Here is a 6000-nt window from a genome sequence, read left to right on the forward strand (position 1 = left end):
ATTCCTGTTTTTGTGTCTATTTGTAACTTAAGGTTTTGCCAAGAGGGATTCTCTATGTTTTGAATCTGATTACCCTGTAAGGTATTTACCATCCTGATTTTACAGAGGTGATTCTTTTACTTTTTCTTCAATTAAAATTCTTCTTTTAAGAACCTGAGTGCTTTTTCGTTGTTCTTAAGATCCAAGGGTTTGGGTCTGTGTTCACCTATGTAAATTGGTGAGGATTTTTATCAAGCCTTCCCCAGGAAAGGGGGTGTAGGGTTTGGGAAGGATTTTGGGGGGGAAAGACGGTTCCAAGCGGGCTCTTTCCCGGTTATATATCTGTTAGACACTTGGTGCTGGCAGCAATAAAGTCCAAGGGAAAAAGGAAAATAGTTTGTACTTTGGAGAAGTTTTAACCTAAGCTGGTAAAAATAAGCTCAGGGGGTTTTCATGCAGGTCCCCACATCTGTACCCTAGAGTTCAGAGTGGGGAAGGAAGCTTGACATATGAATGTCTCTGTGCTCAGCATCCCGCAGGCCAGTCCCAGCAACACAAGGGAATTCACCTGCGGGTATGAGGAGAACGTGAGCAGGAGGTGGATCCTGTCCCCCAGGAGCCAGGCTGTCAATGTCACTGTCAATGTCACAAGGACAGGTTAGACTTCCCAAATTACTTAATTCAGCTCAGTGCGTTGCTCCCAGTCGAGGAGAACCATCCCCAGGAGCTCTCATGGGAAAGGGAGGTTGGAAGAGGTGTCACATGGAGATAGAAAACAAAGTAGAGATGAAAATCCCCCTTCTCCCCCGCAGGCCCTTTCTATCTATGACCCTTCCATGGCCCAAGTATCTGAGCTCCTCACAATGTTTTTAATTGATTTAGCCCCACAGTGCCCATTTTAGAGATGGGGAATGGAGGCAAGGAGAGGGTAAGTCCCACAGCGGGCCTGCGGGAGAACAGGGAATTTAACACCAATATCCAATGTTCAAGGCCAGCTCAATAACCACTGAACCATCCTTCCCCTTTTTGGAACAAAGAGCAGGCTATTACAGATGGAACATGCCATAGACAACACAGTGAAGGGTTATCACAGCAAATTTGTTGCAAGTGCAGATTCCTCTGTGGGTCCCAGACTTTGTCCCAGAGTTGTCTGGCTGTTCTCATGTCCCCTTCCCTCCCTTTCCTTTGTCTGCTGTATGAACAACCTCACACGTGATATTCTGCTGAGAACTGGTGGCGTCTTGCTTATGGGTGGAGCCCTGGCTGCTCTCATCTGCTACTGCCATAGGAAGAAAAGAGGTGTGTGAAAGGGGGCAAGAGGATGTGATCTCCCATCTGCTACCTCGATATGGTGTAGCCAATAACTATTTTGTAGTGATCAACATAAAAAATTTTAAACCATTAATTACCACCAAGCATCTTACCACGGTGTGGGTAAGGAAACCAAATCTAAAATATGCATTAGAAATGAAATATTTACCTTTCAATGAGATGACAAAGTACAATGAGAAGATAGAGTTCTAAAAAATATTTATACGCTTTCAAATGTATAGTGGTATGTCAAGGTTCCTTCCCCACTCTGAACTCTAGGGTACAGATGTGGGGACCTGCATGAAAACCTCCTAAGCTTACTTTTACCAGCTTAGGTTAAAACTTCCCCAAGTTACAAACTATTTTACCTTTTGCCCTTGGACTTTTGCTGCCACCACCAAACGTCTAACCGGGTTTATTATGGGGAAAGAGTCATTTGGAAACGTCTTTCCCCCAAAAATCCTCACCAAAACCTTGCACCCCCCTTCCTGGGGAAGGTTTGATAAAAATCCTCACCAATTTGCATAGTTGACCACAGACCCAAACCCTTGGATCTTAAGAACAATGAAAAAAACATTCAGTTTCTTACAAGAAGAATTTTAATAGAAGAAAAAGTAAAAAGAATCACCTCTGTCAAATCAGGATGGTAAATACCTTACAGGGTAATTAGATTCAAAACATAGAGAATCCCTCTTGGCAAAACCTTAAGTTACAAAAAGACACAAAGACAGGAATATCCATTCCATTCAGCACAGTTTATTTTCTCAGCCATTTAAAGAAATCATAATCTAACGCATCTCTAGCTAGATTACTTACTAAATTCTAAGACTCCATTCTTGTTCTGTCCCCAGCAAAAGCATCACACAGACAGAGAGAGAGGCTTTGTTTCTCCCTCCCCCCAGCTTTTGAAAGCATCTTGTCTCCTCATTGGTCATTTTGGCCAGATGCCAGCGAGGTTATCCTAGCTTCTTAACCCTTTACAGGTGAAAGGGTTTTTCCTCTGGCCAGGAGGGATTTTAAAGGTTTTTACCCTTCTCTTTATGTTTATGACATGGTACATGTTCCATTTATTAGCACATGATGTCAAATAACCAACTCAGCTGAAGTTTGATTTAAGACAAATCATTTCATTTGATGCGAGCACTAAGACCTTTGTTTGTGGTTAGGGTGAAGTGAGAGGTAAAACAATTTAAAACTTGCAGACATCTTCATGTCTCTGGGCTGGGAAAATACATATTTAAACAAATACAGAGGAATTGTAGGACCGTTTTCACCCTGTGCCCTGGTAGAAGCCCCAGAATCACACATGCACTGAAATCTATGGGTAAAAAGCTGAGTTTACCTTCTTCTTTCTCAAGGCTGCATATTGCAGCTAGGCATTGCCTCATGATATCTCCCCACTTCAGCTCTATTCTCATCTTGTTCTGTTTTAGTTCCACAGCCTCTGAAAAGAACAGAGGGATTGTGACGTTATTGGCATATACTGTGACCTTATAGATAATTGTTGCAACCACTGTTATATATTTGTAGCAAATATTGTGCAAAGGTGGTCAAGTGAGGTGTCTATGAGGAGGTTATGATTTGCAGGTTATGATTTGCTGTCTGTATGCATGTATCATTTTTGTGTTTAAAGTTATAAGTATTGGCTCTATACTGTCTGTAGTTCAAACTTGTGCTATGCTTCTGGGTGACACCCCAAACAATAAGAAAAGGAGTACATGTGGCACCTTAGAGACTAACAAATTTATTTGAGCACAAGCTTTCGTGAGCTACAGCTCACTTCTAGCTCACGAAAGCTTATGCTCAAATAAACTTGTTAGTCTCTAAGGTTCCACAAGTCCTCCTTTTCTTTTTGCGAATACAGACTAACACGGCTGCTACTCTGAAACCACAAACAATGTGGCATCAGCACTGCCTAGCCTGCTTGATGGCCCATTAAGGAGCATCAGCTACACAATAGACCCGTTGAGAGAAGGCAGATACACCTTGTGACTCAGCAAGGTGTGCAGGGACATGCCTATGGACAGAACTCTAAGGTTTTTCCATGCCATGTGGCAAGAGACTATAAAAGGCAGCTCTCTCATCTCCATTTTGTCTTCAATCCTGCTTCTTACTTCTGGAGGGACTTTGCTACAAACTGAAGCTCTGAACAAAAGACTGAATGACCCATCCCAGCTGTGGATGTTCTCCAGAGACTTGATTTGAACCTGCACTTTATTCCATCACTGCTACAAGCCTGAACCAAGAACTTTGCCATTACTGGATGTAATTAATTCCATTTAACCAATTTTAGCTCTCATCTATATTTCTTTCTTTTTATGAATAAACCTTTAGAGTTTAGATTCTAAAGGATTTGCAACAGCATGATTGGTGAGTAAGAACTGACTTATATATTGACCTGGGTCTGGGACTTTGTCCTTTGGGATCGAGAGAACCTTTTTTCTTTTACTGGGGTATTGGTTTTCATAACCATTCATCTCCATAACAAGTGGCCCTGGTGGTGATACTGGGAAACTGGGGTATCTAAGGAAATTGTTTGTATGACTTCTGGTTAGCCAGTGGGGTAAAACCAAAGTCCTCTCTGTTTGGCTGGTTTGGTGTGCCTTAGAGGTGGAAAACCTCCAGCCTCTGGCTGTGACTGCCCTGCTCGAAGCAATTTGTCCTGAATTGATACTCTTAGTTCTGTGCCACCAAAAGCAGCGTCATTACAGGGATCTCAGCCCAAAGAATGCACCAGGAACCTGGATCCCAGCCATCATGATAATAAGGAATCAAAAGCCACGGGTGCTGGAGCAGACCAGATGGAACAGGTAGCATGAATGGATTTATAGGCTAAGTTTCAAACCATAGCACAGTCCAACTGCCTTGAAACTATACGGTCTGAATCTTTTGCCCATGCCTGAGATGCAGCTGCCTCTCTGGGGTGGGAGAGTCACATAAAAGCCACAAAGAGATGCTGCACAGGGTTCATTCACGCAGGAGGAAGGGCAGGGGACTGGTCATCAAATTCCCCATCACCCAAATCTCCGTTGAATCTCAGAATGTAGGGTTGTGAAGGGACCTCAAGAAGTCATCTAGTCCAGCCCCCTGTGATGAGGTAGGATTACTTAAACCTAGACCATCCTCATGGGTGTTTGTCCAACTCTTCTTAAAAACCTCCTGTGACGGAGATTGCACAACCTCCATAGGTCACCTGTTCCGGAGATTAACTACCCTTAAAGTTAGACAGTTTCTCTTAATATCTAACCTAAATCTCCCTTGCTGCAGATTAAACCCATTATGTCTTATCCTACCTTAGGTGGACATAGAAAACAATTCATCACCATCCTCGTTATAACATCATCTTAAAAGACAGTTACCATGTCCCCGCTCAGCCTTCTCGTCTCTAGACTAAACATGTTCTCCTCTGGACCCTCTCCAATTTGTCCATGTGTTTCTTAACGTGTGATATGCAGAACTAGACACAGGACTCCAGCTGAGGCCTCACCAGTGCAGAGTAGAGCAGGACACTTATCTACCGTGTCTTACATATGACACTCCTGTTCATACACCCAAGAATGATATTATCCTTTTTCTCAGCAGCAGCGTCTATGCACCCCTCCCCCTCACCATTTCTCTTTCCTCCCCCACCAGGGCTCAAAAGTCACCTACGCGCTCAGGGTATTCCAGGCCTTACGGGCCCACACAACCCAGTCGAAAAACAAAGCCAAGCCTGATGAAGATGAGCATGTGCTGTATAGCGAGGTGGTGACAACGCACACCTGGAAGGCAGCTAAATAAGGAGGGGAAACCCTCTCTACGTCTCTCTGCATCTTCTCCACCTCCTCCAGGCAACTGTATCCTTAACCCTTTATACCCCAACAGCTCTTTTATGCCACTTGGCAAAGGGCAAACCCAGCACACTGTTGACAGAATATTTAGCCAACCAACATCTTGTCAGGTGTCATATAAAAACTGGTGACACACTGGTCATGAATATCACTGCATGATGTGTATACGGGTGGTGTAGAAAGAGTTATGTATGTGTGCTGGAAATATGTTATGAAGCTATTTGGGAAACAAACAAATGTGGATTTATGATCTCCCTGGATCAAGCTAATGGCAGATCAGAAAAACAGCCTGGCTTGTGTGACACTGGCAGATCAGATGCCAGCTCTTGCCCAGGCTGCAGGCATTAGCTAAGAACTGACACCCTTGTAGCTGGAGATCAGACCAGGCCACCTGTGTGTTAGTTTTCCTCAAAATAAGTATTAGGTCTTGTCTACACTACAGAGTTTTGTTGACTCAAGTTGTGCTGACGCACGGCTGCTACTCTAATTAAACCGTTGTTGCATGTCCACACTAGCAGCTCTTGCATCGACACAGGGAGCGGTGCTCTGTGGGTAGCTATCCCACTGTGCAACTGGTCGCAGGGGGCTTGGGAAGGGCTTCCAATGCCTCATGGGCCAGGTACAGCATCACACGATTCAGGTTCCTCAATCCCATCGTTCCATGGGCATCCTTTTAGATTGCCAGCCATTTCTCAACGGTCCTGGTCACATAAGAACATAAGAACAGCCACACTGGGTTAGATTAAAGGTCCATCTAGCCCGGACTTCTTTCTTCTGACAGTGGCCAAAGCCAGGTACCTCAGAGGTAATGAACAGAACAGGTCTTCACCAGGTGATCCATCCCCTGTCGCCCATTCCCAGCTTCTGGCAAACAGAGGCC

General features: G+C 44.2%; 1 pseudogene; it reads left to right on the forward strand.

The window, feature by feature from the left end:
- The window catches only part of LOC144929187 (Fc receptor-like protein 5), a 40152-nt pseudogene extending 35082 nt beyond the window's left edge, over positions 1-5070 (forward strand).
- Positions 5071-6000: the final 930 nt, after the last annotated feature.

The sequence above is a fragment of the Lepidochelys kempii genome, chromosome 13 (assembly GCF_965140285.1).
Source record: "Lepidochelys kempii isolate rLepKem1 chromosome 13, rLepKem1.hap1, whole genome shotgun sequence".
Lineage (NCBI taxonomy): Eukaryota > Metazoa > Chordata > Testudines > Cheloniidae > Lepidochelys > Lepidochelys kempii.